At 47.2% G+C, this 25,189-nt stretch overlaps 1 protein-coding gene and 1 long non-coding RNA gene across 5 annotated transcripts in view; one reads left to right on the top strand and one right to left on the bottom strand.

Annotated features, from left to right (window-relative positions):
- Positions 1 to 25,189, top strand: part of KCNIP1 (potassium voltage-gated channel interacting protein 1) — a 241,922-nt gene that overhangs the window by 60,080 nt on the left and 156,653 nt on the right. The window lies entirely within an intron of this gene.
- Positions 1 to 25,189, bottom strand: part of LOC308177463 — a 67,297-nt gene extending 42,108 nt beyond the window's left edge. For 2 of the 3 annotated variants that reach the window (XR_013939131.1, XR_013939132.1), the window contains exon 1: positions 1 to 25,189. This exon is cut by the window's left edge. This is a non-coding gene — a long non-coding RNA (uncharacterized lncRNA). The other variant, XR_013939133.1, reaches the window with a different exon arrangement.

The following is a 25,189-nucleotide window of genomic DNA, read 5'->3' as shown; positions in this document are numbered from 1 at the left end:
CCAAGCACCCAGGGGCTTCTGCTGTGGCTCTGGTAGCAGGGTGCTGGGGTTTGTGTTGTGCTGCACCTTACCCGGCCACCAGAGGCTCGGGGCAGAACTCCTCGCTATCAGTACTGCAGTGTCTTGCTCCTTGCATATCTCCTCTGCTTGAACACAGCAAAGGAGCACTGGGACTTGCTCTGCATTGTAGTACTGGCCCTCATCAGGCTTAGATTTACTGCTGTCACTTTGGTCCTGGTTACTGGGAAGTGAGTGTGTAGGTGTGGTAAAAGCTGTGAGAGCAGGCAAGCAAAGTCTGCAGCTTCTGGGTAGGTTTGGTGATAGCAGCTAAACTGACAATGGTGACAGTAAGTGAACCAGCGTGAGTACCGGGAGGCAGGGCCAATGCACGGGCAGCGGGGCGATGGCACTGGGGCAACCCTTTTCCCAGCGGCTCAAAGAGTATTGGTGCCCGTGCCGGTGCGTGCTGGCAGCACGGCCTGTGGCCTTACCTGAGCCACAGCCTGAGCTGTGCAGCCAGATGAGGAATACAGCATGGCAGATGCCTGTGGCATAGGAGGAGATGTTCTCTACCAACCCATGGCCCTGCAGGCCAGCCCTGCTCCTCCAGCAGCTGGCAGGGTGACGGTGTGGGTGTGACGGCGCTGCCTGCTGAGCTGCCTGTGAGCAGAGAGACCTGGGCAGTGCTGGCGCTTCTGCAGAAACGTGGGTGCCTTTTTACCAGAGGAGGCTGGAGGGATCAGCAGTCCTGGCTGGAGACGAAGCCAGGCTCTGGAGAAGCAGTGATGTGCGTTTCTCATCCCTGTCGTCTTTCCTTGGAGAAAAGAGGAGCAAGGGGAAGTGGCTTTGTCTTCGCTGGAAGCTGGTGTAGATGAAAAACCAGGCTCTTCTGCTCCCTAACCATGCTAGCTCTGATAGCCTAAACACTTCCAGTGAAAAACACTTGGAAAAAAAAAAAAAAAAGCACAGACATTTATTATCCTTTTTTAGAATAATTTTACTTTAAAATGAAGGTTGTCAAACAATACTGAAAGTGAAGATAACATAAAAGAGAAGACTTTGCACCTTGGCAGGCTCTTTTGTCTTCGAAAGAAGATCTTTCAGGGGTAGCGGTGTAATATCCAAAGGACTCACGGCTACACACAACAAGATTAGTTTCTCTTATCTGAAGACAAATGAGATATTTGTGAGCAAATGCAGAGAAGCGTCTTCCTCCTGCCTCTTCCTTGAAAACAGAAAACCTGCTTCCAGAGCTGGCTGATTGACTGCATTAGACAGCAGCACAATTCAGATGAAAGATTATCTGACATTTTAAATATCTGTAAGTTTAATGTAACAGGTAAAGACTGTCTCGCAGGGATATTATATCTATGGAGTCACAGTTTTACGAGGTGATTATAACGCAAGCAATTGACTGCCATGTGGAGTATGTGCTAAATGATATCTTGAATAATGATGGTTCACTTGGCAGCCTGACAGGTCTCTGATCCATTTATAACGGCACAGAAACGGGGATGCGCGAACAGCTGCCAGGTGGCACTGCCAATGCACTGGGATAAAGTGGCAAAACTCAGCACCATGCAGCAAGTCACCATGCAGCATTTGGTGTCCCGCAGGTGTATGAGGCTGTGAACGGTGGTCACAAACCCGGATTTCTGCTCCAGGCTTCCCAACATGATGCAGTGCCCGTCCTGCGAGGGGCTGGAGCTCTCGGGAGCCATGCGGAAAATCTGCTTTTAATGCTTCCTGCAAGGAACCAGCTCAGAGTTGGGCCCAGGTTCTGCTATCTGAGCTTGAAGCCGTTCCTCTGTGGTTTTAGGGGTCTGATCCGTCTGCAATGCCTGCATGGAAACCATGCTGCACAATTTGGGCACTGGGGGAAAAAATAGTCTGATAAATTGTCTTTTACCCGCTGTAACTGTGTCACTGCTCCCTGCCTGACATCCCATTAGATGTGAGAATCCGAAAGCTAATGCATGGCACAGATCTTGAAAGCAAGCCTCGAGTGCTGCCCGGATGTAGTGTGGGGGGGCATCACTAGCACCTGGCTACGCTTGGCTTCTGAGAGCCCCCTCCTCTCGCAGCAGGCCCATGACCTGCGCTCTGCCGCTTACAGGTTGCTGCTCCAGCCTGCGAAACTCGGCCTCGCCACTTCTCCCGTAATCAGGGACTCTGCTGAAAACAATGCCCCGATGCAGATAAAAGCCTGACGAATTACAGCTCCTCAAGTCTTGACAACAGGCAAATGTTATGCAAAGAAAAAGAGCAAGAGACCATTTCAGAGCCTTTTATGGTGATTCATCTGGGAAATTATCTGGGAGCAGATAATTTAATGCTAATGGCTTTTTTTTTTTTTTTTTTTTTTTGTCCAGCATCATTGTGAGATGATATTCCAGCATCCTCTCTCCATACAAAATGGGCTGGTTTTCTGCTTTGAAATTCATCAGCTGTGCAGCCAGTGAGGGGTGGGAGCACCGAGTCCCCAAGACCAGGACATATTTTCCTTAGGACTGCAGTACCTCCTGGGGACTGGAGGCTTTGCTGAATGCATCAGATATCTTCTGTAGAGCACCGGCATAGTCCAGGGCCTGACATCTCAGTTGGTGCCAGCTGAGTCGCCGCAGGAGTTAAGGACCCGAGCACCAGGCAGGCGTGCAAGACCCCAGCAAAGGCACTGCGTGCAGAACAGGGGAGAGCGCGTGACTGGGGAGGCAGAGGACAGGCAGAACAGGGGAATTGTTTGTTGATTCCTGTACTGAAAATACTGGAATTTTTTATCTATCTTGTAAACAATGTTTAGTTTTCAAGCCGCTCTGATAAATCAGCTTTAGCTCTGTTAGGATGTGGTGGCGGTAACAGCATGGGCAGCCTGTACCAGCCCTCTCCCTGCGCCGCCCTTCTCCAGGCCCGTGCCCTCCCCGTCGGTCTCTGCGCTCCGTTTTCTCTCCTTTCTTCCCCTCGACACTTCCATCTTGCAAGGAGAGCTTGCACAACTAGACCGCCCGAGCGGCCAGGCCTGCTCACAGAGACACGGGAGAGCTTCCACCAAGAGGCTTGGCAAGGAACAATTTTCCATCCAGGTATGGAATGTGTTTTTGTTCCCCTCAAAGTTTTCAAAAATCTTCCTGGAGGAAATTAGAAGCCAACCTCTGTATTTGTTGCTGCAGAAACGCAGCTGGGAAGACTTGGCAAGTTTCCCTGTCAGGTGGCTCACACAGCGCTACACAGGAGTCGGTCCCCTGCAGTAACCCTTTAGGCTGGGCTGAGTTTTTTGACGTTGACCCCAGTTTTTGCTGGGCCATCATCTTCAGCATGCCCTTCTTCCCTCCCTTGCCTCCTTCACTTTGCCATTCCCCACGGCTGCTGAAGAGCTCGTGATTTCTGACGTTCCTCCTTGCAAAGAACCACCCTTTGGTTTAGGGAGTTCAAACCGAATGTTTTCCAGTGTTTTCCAGCACTGGCTCCACTACCCACTCTCGCTCCCTCCAGCCCTGGTGTTTTTTCAGGCAATAATTGAACCCAATGGTATTCCGAGATGTGGCATGTAACAGAAAATAGACTGAAACAAATTAGAAGAAAATGCATTTGCAATCAAAATGACCCCAAGGCATAACACATGCTCTTTCCTCCATGTGTCATGATGAATGGTGATACAGGCACACCGCCGAGATGTGGAGACCACGCTGGCAAACCGTTTCCTTCAAGTGTGACAGCGATGCTAAATCACTGCTGCTGGTTTTGTGCCGGGTGGTCAGAAAAGCCTCCAGTGTGAGAGCTGTAGCTGAAGAATAGAGGGAACGTTCGAGCCAGCTAAATACAAATTCCATAAGATCATAACTTCTGTCTGCATGCACAAGGTAAAGGAAAATAGCTACAACTAATTTCATTTCAATTTTACATACCCCTTGATGCACCTGTAGAACTTGCCACTTAATGATATCTTAGGTGTGAAAACCTCTTGGTAGAGAGCTTTGTGAGTTTGAAACTCCATGTGTGTTTTCAACATAATATTTTGTGTTTTAGAAAACCTTTGAAACTCTTTTTTTCCACTATCCTTATTCTCTTGTGGTACAAAGGAGAAGCTGACATGATCATTTCATAGCAGAAAAGTAAATTATTTGATAATGAAATTCAGGGAAATATCTTTTTCTTTTTCCTTCATTTGCTGACTAACAGTGTTTAAACATTAGCTAGACAACAAGAGGGAGATGGGAAAAGACAGGAGAGCTGTTGTTTAATCAAGACTCCACTACCTGACCAGTCTTCAAAACAGCAGTAATCAATTCCATGGCAAAGCCTTTTGGTTTCTGCTACAGTCCTGGGAACCTTAACTATAAATAAAATATAAAATTGCAGATGTCAGAGCTTGCAGATTAATTAGCAGGATAAAAGGCTGGTTACAGATTTGATGCTGATCCAGGGATTTTCTGTGGATGGTTTTGCAAGCCTCAGTGATAACTTAAAACCAGAGTTCCTGGTATTTTGGATGGCCTCATAGGCATTGACTTGAAATGTGCTTTAGAAAGGACAGCGTCCTATGAATGCTTAAACAAGGACGGAGGATTTATGTGCTGCTCAGAGAGCATCTCGGCCTCCTGTGCCGTGCTGGCTTGCAGCAGGGGAGGCAGGGAACAGTCCCTGGCAGGTGGAGTGCTTGAAGCTGTGAGGAGCAGTGTGGCAGAGCTTCAGATTTCCTGGCACGCAGCGTTTCTGTATAACGTCCCAGTGCTACTGCCGGTGGGTGTGTGGCTGGTTTTGCTCTGGGGGCAGATGAGCCCCGTGGGAAGGGGCTCTGCCAGTGGCCAGGGTCCATTTTGCTAAATCATTACTCCTGTAAAGCTCAACATCTAGAGATATAAAGTGTAAGAATAATAAAACACAAACATTACAGGTAGCATTAGCCAGAACAGAACTGCACAGCCCCAAACTGCTGCTGGGCAGTCCCAAAGGAAACCAAGATGGGAACCAGGCTCGATTCGTCTTGCTGTGGAGCATTCCCCATCCATCTGCTCTGCATCTCATCTCATCGGTGTGGCTGGGGACTCTTGCTCAGGTTAACAACATTGAGTGCTGTGCCTCCTACAGCCCTCAGAAGTTGTCTAAACGCTGCATCCATACAACACTTTGGCCCCGGCATGCTGCCACCGCAGGGTGCTGAGCTGCCTTGGGGGGTGCGGACAGACAGGTACCGCCTGCAGGAACTTGCTCCTTTGAGGATTGTCTGTGGCTTGTGTTGTAAGCAGCAGCGTGTTAGTGGAATTTGGCAAAAATTAAGGAATTAGGCAGTATGTCCTGGCTTCGTGTATACAAAATGCCATGATAGTTCTTTTCCATTTATTTTGATTTGAAAGCAAATTTCATTGAGTCCCTCGCCTGTCAGTAGCGTGGTACGGGGATTTGCTGGAGATGCCCGTTGGCATCGTTCGAGTCTGGGTGCACGGAGCATCTCAGCACCATCTCCGGCCACAGCCTGGTGTCTACTGAGGGCCACAGATAGCGGAGCAGAGCATGCTGTTCGAGGGCTGCGTGATGCCCGGCGTGGTTATAACCAGCCCGTTGTCCTCACACCGCCATGCCTTGACTCGTGGGAGCTCCTCGGAGGAAATCCAGCAGCATTTTTTGTAAAAGTGCATAAAGCAAAACATGAGATGGAATTTCTCCCTATTCCCTGGCACTGTGTAGCTGTCTGTTTGTCTTGCTGGGGCTGAAGCGATGCGTGTTTACCTATCGCCCAGGCACCAAATGTTCCTTCTGCCACCGACAGGGCGCCCCCCCTGCTTAACTGCAGTGCAGCGGGCGGCTGCAGACGCAAAAAGTGTGAGTAGTGCAGGTCGGCACACACAGTGGTTTCCCCAGGCAGTCCTTTCTGGGGGCTACCAGGATCTGTAGAGAGATTCCTGTGACATTGCACTGAGCAGGGCTGCAGTGTGTGACGCTCGCTCGTGACCGACCGGACGCAGTTTACCAGCAGTAAGGAGCAGTCGGTGTTTGTGCTCCAAATAGCTGACTCAGCAACCTCCAGCCCTTGCTTACCCTTGGATTTATTGGAAAAGTGTTCTTCCTTCAGCGTCCTGAGATGCACTTGAGCTGTTATAGCTGCATAAAAAGCATGATTTATGTTCCCTCTTCCACGACGGTTCTTCCAGCAGGGACACTGGTTTCAAGTTGATCTTCCCTCACCTGCAGACAAGTCCTCCCCAGCAGCACACGAGTGGTGCCGAGTTGAGCACTCAGAAGATGGTGATGCCAGGATGAAAGTTTCCCATACACAATTAACTTGCTGTCTTGGTCACACATCCTGGAAAGGCAGCTCTAGCGAGGAGCAATGTGTCAGGGTGCCAAGGGAGAGCAAAGCCTACCCTGAGTGGCCAAGCAACCAGATCGCCCAAATGTTTTGATAAAAGAAAAAGCAGGTGATTTTCTGTATCTTCACCTACAAAGTCAGCTGACTTGCTGGGGCTGGATTTAAAAAAAAAAAAAAAAAAATCCAATTATAAAAAGCTTTAACCTAAACCAGTGAGCGGAGGAGCTGTCCTGGGCAGCATCAGGCAGCAGTGCCAGCGGACTGCTCCTGGCCCCATCTACGTTTCATAAATAAGTTCATTACAAAGATGTATTCCATAAAGTAGTGGAGTGTCTGTGTGATTTAGGCCCCAATTTGTATTTGCATGATATATGTCCTCTTGCATCTGCTCTTCTTTTACTTACTGACTCTGTAGTCGATTCTGGGGATGTTATTTGAAGTTTGTTTGGCAAATAGAGGAGCTATTACCAGGTAGCGCTCATCACAGGGACTTTTCAAAATTGCTTTTCCAGTAGCAAAACATTAAATAATAAAATGACAGTACACAACCCATTTTAAGAATACCCTTCCTTGTTTTCTCTGCCGTAGTAGCTACAATTGATTTATTTCACAAAGTTCATCATGTTTTAAAGGATGGGAGCATCAATCACGTACCTCGGGCTGTCTCATAAGCAGAATTCAGTTGTGACAATCTGAATGAATACAAATGGGTTGCCAAAGTATCCATCCCTGCGCGTGCTTTCACAAAAGCTGAAGTAAGAATATTGTTCATTCGATCTGGGAGGGGATTGAGATCTCTGAAGGTGTATTGTCTAGAAGAAAGCAGCAGAGAAATTAAGGCCTATCAATCAAATCCAGCCTCAGAATGTTAATTGATAGTTGCCAGGCATCAGATGAATGTAATAATCTATCAGCCAACCATAAAAGCAAACCATTGGCAAACTGGTACCAAATGTCTATTGAAGTCCATGGGGATTGAACATGAGAAGAATGCAAAGGCGATGCCTCCTCCCTCCTTATTTTCCTTCCTTTTTTTTCCCCCTAAAGGTCTCTGTTTATTTTTCCTATGCAGAGTGAATGGCTGTTAACTTCTTTCTTTGCAGCACTCCAACTTGTTAACTCCCATTCAGAAAAGAAAATCACAACAGAAAGAAAAAGCAAAAAGAATGAAAACAAAAACCTGCAGAAAGCCTTGTTTTCATTTCACAGACAAGGTGGTAACTCGGATATTTGCATTTAGAAGAGTATGAAAGGAGTATTGGAAGAGGAACAGATTTTATTTTTGGTTGTCTTCTCAGCTTTGTGCACACCCGTTCAACACGAGAAAGACTAAAACAGAAATGTTCTCCTGCAACCCGGCCTGGTCCAGGAAATGAAGAGCAGTACCTCTGGGGTGGTGGGGCTGCAGTGGGAGCTGCTGGTGGCTGCGGGCGGAGGAGCTGATCCGTCTGAGCCGGCCACATCGCCTTCCCCCCATCCGAGTCTCAGTGCTTTGTCTCACCCTGTAAAACGGGGGTGAGCTGAGCTAAAGCTTGGCACCTTGTGTATTAATGTATCACAGTTGATGGAGTTGCTCTCAAACATCCAGTGGTTAAATTGCAGCCAAGCCTCCCTTGGGCTGGCTCCGTCTCCCCTGGGTACAGCCTTCTGCCTCAGCCAAGTCGATGTCATAAGGGGCACGTGCCCGAAGTTCACCATGGAGCCGTGATCTAGTGGCATTATGAAAACATATGAGTAGCAGTGAGGGACTGCAGGAGCTCAACTGCCAGCACAGCCTGCTCTGAACAGGGGTCCGAGTGCTCAGGTACAGACAGGACTAATCAGAAAACATTTTCAATGTACCTGATCAGGAATCTGCAATAGGGCAGATTTTTCCCTATCTCTTTTGCCAGATTTACACAGTCATTTAGGAACAATATAATTGAAAAATCTCTTTAGCTCAGGATAATATTTGACAGTAGAAAACAGAGGAAGCATTGGTAAACATACAGGATTTTTTTGCCGTGTGCTAGCAGAAATTGATTTGTTTGTCTTTGGGGCAGGAGATATTAATATTGGCCAATTTCAATCATATTTCTTTGAGAAAGGCAGCTGAAAGATGCTCCATCAGCTGTCGGTCCTCACCTATAGCGCTGCATGTCAAGAGCCACCCGCCCAAGTGGAGCGTGCAAGTAGGGCAGCTCCTGCAGCTCCTGCAGGTGTGGGCTCATGCACCAGTGCGCAGGATACTTAACTTCCTTATTGACGGTGGACTTTTCTGTGCTTACTGATGGCTACCACGGTTAATATGTTGTGTGTAATGTAAATCAGTGGCAAGTTAGGATGCTGGGCTTGGTGCAGGACACCACAGATGCTCTGAATTCAGTACCCAGAGGATGACAGAATCAGGCTCCTCCTGAACCATTGGCATAGTCAGACCCATCTCTACCTGGGGGATTGTATGAGATCTCTCTGTTGTTTGCTGCCATTTCATTTACTTAAACAGTTTGGTAGAGATGAGAGCTTTCTCCTTCAGTGTGGGTGTTATGCATACATAAGCACTGGGAGCAGCTTACACCTTTCATTTCCATCCTGGCAGGCATAAACGCCCCTGGGCAGAGCTTTATGTGAAACCCAAAGGCAAGCGTTTACATGGAAATCTGTATAACCTCCTAAATAATTTTGAGATGCACAGTTTTTATCCAGACCTGACTTTTCAGAGCACAAAAAAAAAAAAAAAAGGCAACATTTAGCACTAAATGAGATGCACAGAGAACTAACTGAGTTTCATCTGCCAGAATTACTCAGCAGTAACGTTTCATTAACAATAAATGCTCATCAATAGCTTTACAAATTAAAGTGGTCTAGCAACTTCCCAGTGACTCCAGGCAACTGCCAAGCAGTAAGGAGAGCAACGAGACAACGCTGAAGCAAGATATTGTTAGGCATTGGGTCTCTTTTCTGGACAAAATAGTTTTCAGGTTAATGTGGTCCCGAGGATAAGTACGTATGTGTATGAATGTACATGCACATGGATTTATACACATATAAAAAGAACACGGAGATGTTCAGTTGTGTAGACTGAAGAACCACCTTGATGATCTTGGCTGATGCTGATGGTCAGGTCACTCCATCATCAGCTTCCTGTGGCACGTGGCTCCCATGGGGGCTTTTGTGTCCTTACTGAGGATGAAATCCTGCTCACAGGTATTTCAGTCCCGGCATCGCCCTTAAAATATGTTTTGTTTCTTGTGATGATATCCTCGCATTAGCAGGGCACTCAGGCAGTAAAACAGGCTGTGAACTGAGAAGTGTCAAACTACAAATGTAATAGTGTGCCCTCCAACAGCTTCTTGGGAAAAGCCCATTTGTGCAGGATTTGATGGTTGTTTATGCCACTAGCTCCACCACCTCGAGCCGTCCTGCCTGAAAGACTGGTGGAGCAACCCCAGCGTTACTGAATACCGAGCTACAACTGGGTTCCACAAGATACGGATTTGGGGCACCCTTAGGTGTAGGACATTTAAAAATAACTTCCCTTTTCAGAGGTGTACCAGGAAAACATCCAGGCAGCAACTTGTTGCAGTTGTAATGGCATTTATATGTCAATGTTCCTTGGCGTTAATATAATGGGCCAAGTATAGAAAATAGCTGGGGACATCAAGAAGAATGTGGCTTCATGAAAACAACATTTGGAGCTAATTACAAGACCTTCGGGTTAGAACAACACTAAGCTGCCAAAAATCCCTGGATAGTTACTTAGTCATACTGAAATGAAATGAAATCCAGCAATTGAGTGGGGAAATGTGGCCATAATAGAAATCATGCCTGGAATATTCATAGAGAAGTTTATCAAAGAGACTTCTGTGGAAAACACAGTATTAACATTTATAGGCCCTGAACATGTCCTTCAGGACACTCTCCTAATTTCACTTTGAGCTACATCATCTTTATGCAGCATTAAGTTTAACTCAGCAGACCATGTTTATTAAAAAAAAAAAAAAAAAGGTATTTAAATGGAAATGTATGCAATGAAATCTCAGGCTGGAGAAGGACAGATACCTGCTGTAGTGTTAACCATGTGTGGGACATGGTAGAGGTGTTTATATTCAGCTGTGTATGCAGCTAGGGTTAATCTGTGCTATTCCTGCTGTCACACCATAAAAAAAATATATTTTTTCCTTCAATGAGAAAATAGAGAACTTTGCCATTGTGCAAAGATTTAAGCATTGTACCTCTTCAAACAGTAATGTATTGTGTAGCCCTTTGACGACTTGTACAAAACTGAGTTACTCCAAGGACTATTTATAGGGCTTTCCCTTATGTTGTGCTCTTGTAGGACTTTTTTTTTTTATATTGAAGATTCTGGCCTTGAGTCACACTAGTGTTGATGGAACTGCAGGATTGAGTGCAATGGAATTCATTCCCTAATTCTCTTTGCAAAAAAGCAGAGGAGCAGGTTGTAGAAGAGCAGTTGCTGGGCATTGTGTTCGTGTCCTGCAGCTGCAGTCATGGTGGGAAGTTTTATTAGCCTAAAAGAAAGGCAGCGTATGAGATTGCTCTGAAGCTAACCCACCGTTTTAAGTCCTGCTCAGCCAGGAGTTACAGCTGTGATGGAGCTTGGGGCTGCCGAGGAGCACGGGAGCAGTTGCAGGAGCTCAGCATCTGCTGTGCTTGGGGCATGCAGCATGGTCGAGCTGCCCTGCAGCAGGGTCAGGCACAGGCATGGCTTGGTGGTGTTGATTGTGCTCAGGGGAAAGGAAATCCAATGCAGTAATTGTACATACCTTTCAAAAGGACTGCTTCAGCATGCCTAAAAAGCTATTTTTTACCCAGTAAATATGAGATAAAGATGTGAGTGATAATAGGGAATTAATTAGAAGTAGTTTAGAAGATGCTCCAATATGGCACCATCCCCACAACAACGAATAAGGCTGCTCTCGTTATAAATAACAATAACAACTGGGTTTAGAAAGGAAGTGGAAACATCTCTGAAAAATAATTAAAACAATTTGTTCCATGAGCAGAAGAACTAGAAAGACCACGTTCCTGCACATTTGCATCCTGTGTCCCCTCGCCACCCTCCCACTTCCACAGCCCACTCGATGGTAAATCCCCTGTCCCGTCCCGAGGTCATGCTGCTTCTCCTTCGCTGAGGTCTCCCAGAGCGGGCAGGATCTGAGTGCCAAGTGCTTCGCCATTGCTGGGGTGCAGCATGTCTGCCCCAGGCTGTTGGCAGTTTTCCAAAAACATGGAGGAACTTAATTAATTGAAAGCCTCTATCTCCTGGCAAAATTTGATTGACATCAGCCAAATTAAATCTCAGGAGGGACAGAAGAAGCATCGGGACTGATGGATGTGTGAAGGGGCAGACCATAAGAATGTGAATCTCATTTGTAGACTTTTTTCCTAAGAAAAAAGAGGAAATGAAGAAATGGGAACTCGAGCCTGTTGGCTACAGAGCCCCCCGCAGCACCTCCTCGCCTAGCACTGCCAAAAGCAGGTATTGAACTGAAGGGATGGAGACTAACATGTTCATAGCAGAAAGTCCAGGTGATTATAATTCATACCAAGTACTTTTTTTTTTTTTTTAATAGTGATCTGAAAGCTTTTGGTTTGGCTGAAAGATTTGGGAAATGCATTTGCTAAAGAGCTCGGATAGTTTATGGGGCTGTACCACAGGCTGCTTTCCCTCTTCATTTTACTAAATACCCATAAATTGAGAGCCCCATGCAATTTTGACTACGCTTAGTGTTGTTTCAAGTTGTATATCTCATGTCCTGCTGTAGAGAATTGGAAATAGTTGGCTACTTGATAGCATGAGGTTTTGCTAGCACAAGGAGCAGTTGGAAAATGTTTCTGAACATTTTTTTTCCTTCTAGAAAATCTTGGTTTTGCGTAGAAAGCAAAGCAAAGAGGAATCCCCACCTTCTCGTCTGAAAATGGGGGATCTCATGTTTTGCTTGTACCTATGAAGAGTTATAGGAGATGGAGACACTCCATGGAAATTTCCTTTTCATTCACAAAAGTGTTTTTTTCTGACAAGTTAAAAACCACTTTCAGTCACACTGTAATGCATTGTGAGTGTAGGCGGTGCAACCCCCAAGTATCTCTGTACTGAACTTCGGAAAAGGCTTCAAGTGTAAATATTTCCTGTCAGCATCCACAGGCTTTGGTCCTCCTTCACAACCCTAGCAGTACTTTCAGCATCGCTGTGGCCAGGCCTTGTAAGTGTTGGGATACACAGCATGTCCTTCTTGGTGATGTTCATCCATCCCTTCGCTTCTTTCCTCTATATCCCCTTCTGTCTCTTAATATCAGCAGCGCAAATAGCGGTCACAAGGGCTGTCTGTCTATGTTTTTATGGCAGACTTGTGTCTTTAAAGGATATATGAAAAAGGATTGTGTCGCCCACAGGTTCGTGCAGTGCACTGCCCCCTAAACAGCAAATTCAATGGGCGGTAGAGACTGAGGGTGGCTCAGAAGGATTATGGTGGCAGGCTGTGGCAGGGGGCCCTTGTATTCAGGCAACGCTCGGCCTGGAAGCGCAGGAGGATCCATCCTTCCCTGCCCTGCATCGAGTGCACTGTCAGGCTCGGGTACTGCCACGCACCCCGCTGCTGAACTTTGTTAACGAGTCAGCACACTGTCTGAGGCATGCGCACTTTCTCAAGACCTCAGCCCCTTTTCCTACGGCTTAAGCAAAAGCCCTTTTTCTTCCAGAGCTGGGGAAGCCCCAGGGGAGCGCAGAGACCCGCTGGGGACGGCAGCTCTCCTGGGAGCAGCTACCGAGGCTCAGGCAGTGCCCACAGCAAGGGCAGCCAGCCCGCCCTGACAGAGGGCAGCCCCGTGGTCGGTCGGTTGGTCAGTCAGTGACACGCGGCCGATCGCCGTCACTCCACCACTTCAAATGGCAGCTGGCATCTGCTCGCAGGGAGCTTCCTCAGGGGTCCCCACCCGGCTGCAAGCTATGTTCTCCATGCCCCCAGGCACCGACACCGGATGATGTGGACAAAAGGCCCTCTATGCTGGAGGTGTTGCCAAGGGCAGGTCAGCCTACCCCCACGTCACAACCGCCTCTGTCACAAAGAAAAGAAGGGTTGTTGCCATCGGTGCCTCCCTCTTGAGGGGAGCAGCAGGCCCCATACACCGACCGGGCCCACGTCGCGGGGAAGCCCACTGCCTCACCGGGACCCAGGTAAAAGATGTTACAAGGAAACTTCCTAGCCTGGAAAGCCCCCAGGTTATTATCCATTATTGGTTTTGCACATGGGCAGTGATGAAGTTGTGAGAAGTCCAAGGCCAATCAGAAGAGGCTTCAGGGCCCTGGGACTATAGGTTAGAGGTTCAGGAGCACAGGCAGCGTTTTCCTCTATCCTTCCAGCTGCAGGGGATGATATTGGAAGAAGCAGGCAGACCCAGCTGGCTCTGAGGCTGGTGTCACCAGCATAATTTTGAGTTTTTAGGTCATGGGGTGGTCTACACAACACTGGGCCTGACAGGATGCACCTTCCTCGGAGACTTTTGCTCACAAGTTAGCAGGGCTGACTGAAAGCACTTTAAACTAGATTTGAAGAGGGTAAGGGAGAAAATCAGGCTCGCTGGTGATCGGCTGTGTAACAGCACAGCAAAGGTGGAGTTCCTGCCCTCAGTGAACCCAAATGGCTGCCCCCTGCTTTGCTTGGAGCTTCCTACCTCTTTGCCAACCTGGTATTGTGGAAGGGGAGGGAAAGTGAGTCCAGCCACTGAAACGCTTCCTTTTGTTGTACGTACACCTGGCCGACTGAAATCTAAAGAAAAATTTGACTTCTGTTCTGTGCAAAAAATCTACAGAATTAATTATCCATTGTTATTATTTCTTTTAAAATACAGATTTTAACATCCTGGACAACCTTAACACTGAATTGTAAAAGAGTAGTCTCTACTGTTATTATCTGAGATGGCAAGATTTGATAAGAGTGGAGTCATGTGTGTGTGTTTTTTTTAAGTCTGGCCAGTGTAACCAGCAAATAAGACAAAATCTGAATGCTCAAACACATCAAATCCCTTTGCTGTTTTAGGCTAATTATTTCAGTTAATCTAAGAAATTATACCGCCTTTTCTTACAAATCTTGTCACCTTAACTACTGCTAACAGGTCATTATTTTTCACCTTCAGGAAAAACCACTTAAAGCACATCTTCTTTCAGTAAAATTATTTTTCTGTATAGGGAAAGCCCTTTCTCTATAGAGAGAGCCTCTTCTGTAATGATCTGGTAATAGAGAAGTTTAATTTTAATGTTTCATGCTGCTTTGGATTCTTTAATCCTCACTTAACCCCAATAAACCTTAATTTGTACTGCTGCTTATTGGACTGTACTAAAAGGAATGGTTTAAAATCTGTATTTATATAATTTACCTATATTTGTGGTATACGTTGTATCTTGTCTGTCTGGTTTAAAGGCATCAGAGGGGCTCCTCATGTTGTCTGAAGTCACTGATGCGGTCCTTGGAGAGCTGGGACTGTACAGATGGGGCAAGTCCCTGCAGTTTTGTTTCCTTTGTGCCTTTTTGAATATTCTTCATTTCAGTCTCTAAGGAAAAAAAAAAAGAAAAACGCTGAAGCTTCTATCCTCCCATGCGCACCTGGCAGGTCTGGATTTGAATTAAATGAGAAAGCAAAGTATTTGTGACGGAACAGGACAGTTACATGCCAAATGATTACAGTGAAATGGAGCTGCTTCGATTATTCATTTCAAATTTAGCCTCTTCTTTTTGGTTTCTGTGCTATTTTGTGAATCAGTTCCGATTTTGGTGAAATTGGTTGTTTCTTGCTAAGTGTTCATAAGAAAGAAATTCTTAGTCTGTGCATGTTTTCTTTGGACTATTTGCTGCAGTGAAGGGTCATCTAATTACCTGGTGATGTCTGTGCTCAGTGCATGGGTCTCTGAAATCTTTAACTACAGAAGTGGAGAAGTGAATACAAAGCAGTTTTCAGTGAGAAGGTTGGGGGGGGATATTCATTTATATGTGATTTCAGTGCAAGGCTGAAATTCATGCGTGTTCTTCCAAATACACTTCAGGCTGCTTAACCCGTGACTAAGAGTCCTGTGAGTAAGAACACTTCTGTATTGATTTAGCAACCAATTATTACATTATTTCATCGTTGGCACAGTAATTACAAAGGATTTCTCGAAGTCTGAAATCTTGAGCTTCTACCTTGGAAACACAGTCAAAAGCTTTCACACTTCAGTTTGGCCTTTCTCTCCCCATGATAATACCCCCCCTGTGCATTTCTCTCCCTTACAAAGCCTTACAAGCAGTGGGATTTCACCAGCTCCCTGTGATGCCATGTCCCTAGTAGCTCTCAGCAGTCAAGTATTTGCAGTATTATTCTCCTGTTCTTACTCAAAATCCAACATTTCTCAGTCCTTGGTCTTCAGACTTTCAGTTGTATTTGCTACCAGTGAAATCTTCTGTTGGTGCTGAACTAAAGGCAGGATTTTTCAAAGGGAAGGAGGTGCTTGTATAGCTTTAATGTTAGGCAACTTGGCACGTCATCCCACTGAGTACTGAGGACAGAAAATTCAAGCCTCTGTATGCAGGGCTTCTGGTGATTACTGACCTGTTGCTGTGTGAAGTGAATGGGCCCATTGTCTGCAGGTGTGTCCATGCCTGATACCAGGTTTCTTGTAAGTTTGGCTGGGGATACTGAGGCTCTAAATATCCTACCTAAGGTAAGATATTAATGAAACTGTCTTAAACTTTGCATTGCAATTAGGCTGGAATTAACATAGATAAGAATGTGCCTGGATAAGTCAAGAGTGAGAGCCCTGTAAAAAGATGCGCTAGAGTCTCCTTGCCCTAACTAACAAGTCTTGTTTGGAGCTGCAAGGTGTGCTCCTGTGGTGACGCTCTCCGGGATGAACATCAGTAACCGTGATGTTCACAAATCCGGACTGGAGTATCAGTCCTTCTACTTTTGCATGGTGTCTGTACACCTGAGATAATTTGTAGCACAGGTAATTGTATAAAGCCCTACATTTTTGCATCTCAGTTGAAGTATTCCTGTATTTGGTCATTCATTAACAGTACAGCAATTTCAGGATTGATGTTTAGTTTTACAGTTGCCAGCAGAATTCAGATGGATCATGCTGGCATATGTAAAATCCTGCTACTTTGGTAGCTAGCTCTTCACTTGCATTGGGCTGGGCTCCTGCTGGCTGCCTGGCCAGCTGCAACTCCTTGCCCAGATGAAGGAGATATGGGAGTACGCAGCTGGTGCCTAGCACTGGAATTTGCAGAGATACTGCTGTTTCCTGGGATTTCTCCTGCTCCGCAGCCCTGGAGAGCCAAACACAGCTTAGCCTGCAGCCCCTGAGCTGCCACAGGCACGGATGGGTGGCCTTTGGGAGAGCACAGAGTGCCCAGGGCCTCCTGTGTGCTGTTTCTCACACTGAATTCTGCTTTAAAACTTGGCAAAGTATTTCCGGTCTAACACTGTGTGAGCACAGGCAGCTGGTCCCCACTCCACATTAACAGTGCAGGGAACAACAGCTCCACCAAAGCAGATGGGGAAAAAATGTCCTGACCACCGTGTTGTGAGAAATCAGGCAGCCCACAGCAAGCTATGGGGGGGCTAAATTTAACCCCCTGCCTTTGTGACGGCCAAGTGGAGAGATGGAAAGCTGAGAAAACAGTCCTTGCAGGGCACTCACAGGGTAGCAGCTTGTTTTGTTGTGCTGCCACTCTCCTGCAGCAAGGTCGGGTGTTGTAGGGGCCTCCAGCATCTTTCCTCGGGCCACCCCTCTTCAGGGAGTTTGCAAATGTTTTGTATGTGCTTGAGCAGGGGCATTTCTGAAAAGCAAGCTGATAGGAAGTGACACCAGGAGGGAATTTTTAGCTCAGATGCAGCCTTTGGAAGCAGAATGTACAAGATAAAGCTACAAGCCTTGACATGCAATCCCTGAGACTGTGAAGCTTTAGGTGGTTTGTTGCAGTGGGTCCTTGTTTTTGAAATGTAGGCTTAAACAAGGACTTCTGCCCAAAATACAACAGCAGAATGTCATATAAAAAAAATAATAGTAATAATTCTAGCCCTCTTCTGCCTTTTACTACTAATATCACATATGTTAATCAAGATTATTTCATGTCAGTGAAGCTTCCTTAAGCTGTGGGAAGCAAACTGCATATTAGACAGAAATGATGGATCTTGAGCAAATAATTAAAATAGCATATGTTTTCCTATTCCTAAAATAGCAAAATGCAGCTTTATCTTGGTGTACCGCGATTCCTTACTCGCTTTTAATGCGCACGTGTGTTCCAGGAGGCTGTCGTACAGGGGAGTTGGTGGGGTAGCTGCTGGAGGCAGGCGCTGTCAGCAGCAGTGCCCAGCTACAGGCACCAATTCAGACCTTATCACTAAACCAATTTCTTCAATCACTTCAATCGATCACTAAATCAATTTCTTCAATCACTCGATTTCTTCAGAATTTTCAGTTTCTGTGAACATCCCCCACAAACAGTTATTCAGGAGCTCCCCAGGCGTTTGTCCTCCAGTAACTCCGATTGCATTAGGAGAAGCCAGAAGCCTGCCATTAGGGGTGATGCTGAGCATCTGGGTCACTGAATCCACGCCCGCTGCATGAGAACCGTCCTTATGAAGCCGCTCCTTCTCCAGGCAAAACTACTGAGGAAGCAGAATTGCTGACAGCACGGCTCCAGCCTGAGGGGTGAGAGGCCCAGGCTCCTGCTCAGGGCCAGGGCAGGAGGAGTCTCTTGCTTCCCTCCTGGAAAGGTGAAAAGGAATAATTGCAGTGCACATGCAGGAAGCAGGGTGCCAGTGCTGCACGGCTGGCTGCAGTGGGAACACCCAGCTATCGCCTGGCTCTCGTCAGTGGTTGTTGGGGCAAATTGTTCAGAAAAATATGTTCTCTGGCTTTTGCTATTTGTGTGCAACAACCCAAGGCTCTCATTTTGGCTCGCTTGTTCTGCAGTGCTCTCACTTGCCCTGTACTTGGAGGCAGATGTGCTGGCTTTCCCTAACAGGCCTTTTTGGTAGCGGGGATTGGCGATCCGCCTCCCTGGTCTGGGAAGGGAGGAGTGCAAAAATACTCTGAAATAAGAGTTGTTTTTCCCTCTTTGTATAATTTTTTATGCTTTGTGCAGACTGCTGTTACTTATGGATCCTTAGCACTTCTAGCAAATCTAGGACCCTCTCCCTCCCTAGGTGTTTGCCAAGACCAATGTCCACCCCCAGAAGGGCAGTAAGCGGTAGGTGTAAGTTCATCCTTCCCAGCTGCTCGTCTGTCCCCAGGATTTCCAGCACTGGGTGCTGCCTGGGCACCACCTCCCTGTACCCAGAGCCCCATCCCACTCCTGACCCGTTGCAGGGGATCTACCCTTCTTGCTCACATTTGGGCTGCGTCCCTCCCCGTGTACTGCTGCGCACTCACGCACTGGTAAGGAGAAAAATGTAGGAAGACTCCAGAGCATTGAAAATATCTTTCCTTTAATATGGACCCGATGGGAAGTGAGAGCAGGTATTGAAATTCTACTGGAAGATACTGGATGTTTCAGCTTGCAGCCACATTAAAAATCCACGGTGTTAGAATAAATCTTTCAAATGAGAGATGTGAGGTTAGTATTAAACCTCGGTCTAAGCAGTCCTAAGGTTAGAAGTGTCACCTCGTCCAGCCCGACCATTTATTAATTTTAATCTTGAGCTAAATTCTCCAAATTGGACCAGGTCTGTAACTAAATTGAGCTCTTTCTGAAGCTGCAGCAGGCCTGACAGCGGTTTGCTGCTCTCCGACGGGGCTGTGACCTGCCACTGCTCACATTAAATTGGTAGTCTGGCTGCCTGCGTGCTGCAGCCTCTTCCTAGAGCAAACCTGTCCCATTTTATCACTGCAGTCTTTATTAAATGAACTTTGTGAGACAAAACGACCCCTTAGTGCATGCTACAATTATTTCTACTTTTCCATTTTACTTTTCTGACCTAAAAAGACCTTAAAAATCCCATTCAAACCTGTACTAGCTCTGTAAGCATGTGGGTTTTCTCCCTCAAGTGACAGATCATTCTGTCACGCAGAACAGTCGCCAGACAGGGGACAGCTGCCTGGAATAAAAATATTTTAATATTTGTTTTAACATCGTTCTGGTCAAATGGACCAATATATCTATTGTTGAACCCATCAGCTCTTAAGACGTTTACTCTGTGGAAAATGAAGGTAAATGTGGCTTAACCTGAAGGACAGCAGAGAGCTGTGACTCATCCCTCAGGAGGAGCTGTTCTTTTGAATCCTGAATTGATGCACCGTAGGTCAGCCAGAAAGGTAATTCAGAGAAGTACACAGCAAAAAGTCTCTAAACTTAAAAGAAAGTTCTTGCAGTGACAGCACAAATTATATAAGTGATTTGTTTGAAATTAGTACTTTCTCTAAAATAAGTCATGGCTCGGGAAATGTTCTTTGGTTAGAAGTTTTCCCATTTTATGAACAGATCTGCTCCTGTTAGCCAGTGAATCATGCTGCTCCCTCCAGCTAACACAGAATGATGCTTGTGATTATGGGAGCTATCAGCTCCTTAATGATAAGGATTTTAATTTGACTTCTTCTAAGACGCACCATGAATAGAAATCACAAGGGCCTCAATTCCTTCTGCACAGATCTTAATTGCAAGTGAAACTTCGGCAAGTGCTTTGCAGCACAACTCTTCTTTTAAGGTACTGCCAGCGTGGCTGTTTTCACCAGTGAGGTCTTGGGGAGGCCTGCAAGTCACTGTCTAGCAGTGGTAGAAAGCCCTGGAAATGAACTCTTCTGCCAAAATTTGGTGGTGAGCTGCACTTCTGAAACATCCGAACCGGCGGCACAGGCAGGGAGGGGACAGGGGGCTGAGGCCCCAGCGCTGCCTCCTGCTGCGGGCGCTGGGCTCCGGGCACCGCACTCAGCAGCCGAGCTGCTTCCAGCCGTGACTCATGTCAGCAGCTGCCCGCGGAGCCTTCCGCTCCGGCTTTTAGTCATGTGGTTGTGATGGAAAGGCACAAAAAGAGAAATAAAATCATCTGTCAGAAGATAATTTAAAACTTGAATCTGCAGATCAAGAACGGCTTGTTCTGATTCTTGTCTTACTGCTTTCACATTTTCCATCCTAGTTTGATTTAATTCTGAGCTGCTTACCTAGAAATACAAAGTGTTTTTTTTAAGGACCACTGTTCTTTTCTTTCTACAGCAGGACCAAAGATGTATCACGTAACTTCTAGGCTGCAGGGGACCCCAGTGTTACTGCGTACAGTAAATATTGTTAATGTAGTTCCATCTCTCTGCCCTCTCCGAAGCAGCTAAAGCCCTGTTTGGATGCTGAGCCATGCTCAGTGTTAACATCCATCTCCTCATGAGAAAGGTTCGCTCACGTCAAGGGGGCGGGGAATAAATGACATTGACCCTCACAGGGGCTTTGTTTAGGAACGTCTTCAAAAGCACCAACCTCTATCAAAAGCTTCATTTTGTGTATGGCTCAAGGCTTTCCGGTTCTGCCAGCGACGGAGGCTCCGTGAGCAGCAGTGAATCACTCTGGCCCTGCTGGCTGCCACAATTAACGCGGGCACACGCTGCCTTCCCGTAATCACTGTGCACTCGGGGGAGACACGGAGCCATCCGTCAGCGCGCCCGGCTGCTGCAGCCACTCCGAGCAGCCAGGCTCTTGTGTTTCTTGTGCCTCTTGTCCTCTGGGTGTCACAGGCCAGTGAAACAGAAACCGATTTCTGTAAATAATTTAGATGCCCAGGGTTTCATTTTTTTTTTAGTCTTTTCAATTTGTTTTCACAGCAGGTGTCATGCTGGTTGCTTCATACTTGGGTTGCTGATAGCTGCACGTCTTGTAGATGGATAAGCAAGTTTTGCACTTTCAAGCAAATTCTCTAGATTTGGGGGGAAGGAAGAGGGGGCAGTGTTGATTGGTTTTAGTTGAGACAAACCAAACCCGCATTTTCACCAACCTGAAAGCCCCTGGGCACTCTTGGCATGAGCGTGAGTTTCGGTGAGGGTTACAGAACCCTCACCCAGACATCAGGGCTGCTCAGCAGCCGGTTGGAGGCTTGATAGACTGGCGTTGATTGCAGCCAGAGATTTCCTACCAGCCCTACTTCTAGCCGCAAGCCAATGCTCTGCATACAGTCACACATGGTGTTTACCTTGTCTTGAGAAAAATTGTCACCTTCGGTCACCTGCTGGAGTGTGTGACACTGTGTGCTCCCTGCCTGTGCTGCTGGAAGGTCCTTCCCTCGTATTATTCATTAGTGATTTACGAAAATTTACTTGGCAGTGTATATCCAATGGCTGTTGGAAAATAAGTGTTCCCCTCATGCTTGGCATCCTTCTTAGCAGAGGTACTGGTGACAGAAGGGGGAGAATTCATCTCCTGGTTATGGCCTCCAAGCGCCAGCGGGGACTGAACAGGGGCTTGGTGCTCTGGAGAGCTGGAATAGGGCCATGCTTCAGGGGCAGGGGTTGACAAGATTACAGCAGCACATCATTGATTTCTTCTAGAGAGATATAAAATATCTTACGGTTTAAGATATCAAATTGACATTTCAGACAGTTTCTGAATGTAATGGTCTTCTGCCAAAGGGTTTTTATTTAGAGAAGTGTGTCCCTTGGAGCTAGAGTCTTCTGGATCCTTCCCTTTTGTGCCTGGTGTGGCGTGACTCTTGCTGTAGCTGTGACTGCAAACAGCACTGATGTACTCGAGAGTTAAACGTGGGAGGGGATGTAACTTCGCGTGGTGAGAGAAAACCTTCTGTTGATCTTTTGTTTGAAGAATCCAGGTGCTGCCTCATGACGGAGCCATCTCGAACCACAGCTCCTTGACTTCACAGATGAGCTTTTCAAAGCATTTACCTAAAATAGCTGTGTGCCCCGGGGAGTTTGCAGTTAAGGCAGCGTGGCCCTGCTGTGTGCTGCTGACTGATCCCCACCGCCCTGCGTTAGCTGCCACAAGCTCCGCTGCTCGTTCCTTCCCAGCGATGGGTGCTCCTGCCCCATTCCAGGTGGGAGGAGGAGGAAAAGCACGATGCGATGAGAGCTGTACGTCGCTGAGTTTTAGTGCTGGAAGTGGGTTTTATGCATGCTACACAGCTTGGTGTGCCCGTCCAAAAGATGGAGGAAAATGGGCTGAAACCTCCCTCTGCACATTTTGTTTTCCTAAGAAGTTCTCTCCCTGAGGCTCCCCGAGAGGGTTGGATCCACGTCCAGACTTTGGGAGAGGACTTACAGCAAGCTGAGCTTTTAACATGTGAGTTACAGGAAGAGGCACCTGCAGTAAAACCAAGTAAACCCACATAACCCACCCACTGCTGCTGCCGGGGACTGCGGGCTGGTGGCAGGGAAGCTCCTGCCCCTGGTGGAGCAGCTCTGTGTGCTGCACAGCACCAACGAAACTGGTGCTGGGTCCTCACACCTCAGCACAACACCCCGGGCACAGCAACGGCCTCTGCCCTCTGTGGTTTCGTGTTTGCTATGAATTGGGTGCAGGGAGCATCGACACTTGGTATTTAGCAACATGCACAAATGCAGAGGTGGGAAACTGCACTTTGCTGTGGGGACTTCTGTGGGTGTGAAGGTGAATGAGGTGCTCCAAGCCAGCATCTGCTTAGTTCTTGGTACTGGGGAAACGCCTTTCCGTGGGGCTGAAAGCAGATCTTTCCTGTTGTGCTAGGAAACGTAACTCCATCTGTCTCAAAATCCCCTTCAGTTATGCCATTTTAAAAATAAAATAGTTCTAGCCCACCTCAAAACAGGCAGATTTGTTCTGCCTCTGTTCTGAGAGGAGCCAATTAAACATAATTATTTGTCGTGATCAAAGATCAGTGTAAGAGACACTCATGCTCGTACATTCCCTGTATCCAGGGAGGCCCAAGGAAAAAAAAAAGCCAATGTTAAAAGGAGACGTGCGAGGAACCGAGCTGAGCCACGAGCCTGTGGGGTTCCAGCCACAGGTCTGGCGGGGAAGACTGCAGCCACTTCCCCCACCAGGTGCTGCAAACCTTGCTTGCGACCCCCTGAAGTTTTCCACACACTGCTGTCCCATAAATCAGGTGGATAAACGGGGCTTTGCTGCCTCCCTGCTTGTGAAGAAGCCGCCGGGCTTGCGGCCCTCCGGCTCGCACCCTGGCTGGTGGCAGGGGGGGTGCCTGGTCCCAGGGGGCTGGGGTCAGCCTGCGCTGTAAGCTGCGGGCACCACAGATGCCAGAGGCTTCGCAAAGGAATAAAAAAAAGGAATTCTGCACTTTTAACAGCATACTGAAGGATCTCTTTTAACTCCCTTTATCGGATGGGTTTCGCTTAGTCATTAGGCAAATCCCTTCTGAAAACCCATTCGTTCTGAGGCTCACAAGTACTAATCTGCATACATCATGTCATTACCTTCGCAGTTTACAAGGACAGGGATTTACATCTCGCTCCAAGATCCCCTACTGTGTGGTTGTCTTCTCTGATTATTAATTTTTTGTGCTCTTTAGTTGGTAAGTTCGGGGAGGCAGAGCGCACTTCTCTCCTACAGCACCAGCCATGCTGCTGGTACAGCTGCCAGACCCCTTCCTACTTCACTCTTCCAGTGGCAATCCACAGCCTGAAGCCACTTGGTCTAGTTTTCCACTGGCTTTTCAATAGCTCTCTCTGCATTTTGGTATTTAATTCTTTGGCTGATGGTGCGAAAGAAAATCCCCAAGATGATGCCTCCCCCGGGAGGCAGCAGTCTGGCACCCTGTGCTCCGTGCCATTGCTGCTGCTACGTCCCGTGTCATCCGGTCTGAACGGCAGACAACAGTGTCCTTCAAAAGCAGCTAGTCGCCTCTAACAAGGTTAAATCTATGTGCAGTGGAAAAAAATGTACTGTAAAAATAGTTTTTATTATTGGCAGGAGCATAAGCGAGAGTGCAGCTTCAGGGAACAGTGAGGAGCTTTGGCCTAATTACTGGAAATTTGTGTTTCAGAGTAAGATAAGAGACTCAGCAGCACGGGCACAATGCACAGGTCGGTGAAGGACGCAATTACTGTGATGAGCAGTGCGGGGAAGCGCAGTGATTCACTCCGTCCCTTTCTGGTTTCCGCACCAGCAGTTCCTGGTGCGTTTGGTGACGGGCAGGGCAGCAGGGCTGGGAAGGGCTTGTGCTGGGGACGAGCCCGAGGCACCCCGTGAGGTGCTTGGACATGGAGAGAAAGCACGTGCAGAAAAACAAAGTTTTCCCTGTCTTTTGTAAGTAGTGTAGGCTATTTGAAATGTGTGTGTGAGTATAAATGCAGCTATTTGGATATGTGTGCATATGTATTTGTGTGTATATGCACACACATATCTGAAAACCCAGTAAGGAGCAGCATAAGCAAGCTGAAAGCTAAGCCAGCAGACAATTCCTGGGGCAATCATGTTCCAGAGGATGAGGCATCCTTTAATTTCAGCAGTAGCGTGGAGATCCATAATCTGTGTGTTGTAGCATCACCTGTATCATTTAAAAGCCACGTTAATGATTTTTCATGGAAATCATCTGCGCGAGTTTCAGAGCGGCACCCATTAGCTAATGAAAGTGGTCTTTGGGAGGGAATCTGCAGATTCCTCCGGTCTGGGCTTGGGACAGCGGAGCTGGAGGCTCCCCCTCCTCTGACTGCGGGGCTGCAGTCGCCCTGGAGGCCTGTCCCCTCCTCAGCAGCTGCCTGAGACTTCCAGCCCCTTCCCGGTGTTTGCAAGTGACTCTACCCCCCAGCTCGGGTGAGGCATTTTGGTGCTACCCCAAGGTGAGACCAAGCTGAAATCTGTTTTTTCTTCCCTGGTAGCAATCCAAGCATGAATTATTTGCACAGCTGGCCTGTAGAGTCACGCTGGCACGAGGGGAAATTCCTGTTACCTCTTTGGCTATTTCAGGATGCTCCAGCAG

Source organism: Anser brachyrhynchus (assembly GCF_964034855.1).
Source record: "Anser brachyrhynchus genome assembly, chromosome: 14".
Lineage (NCBI taxonomy): Eukaryota > Metazoa > Chordata > Aves > Anseriformes > Anatidae > Anser > Anser brachyrhynchus.
Note: the sequence above shows the minus strand (reverse complement) of the source record. Positions and strands in the feature narration are given on the sequence as shown.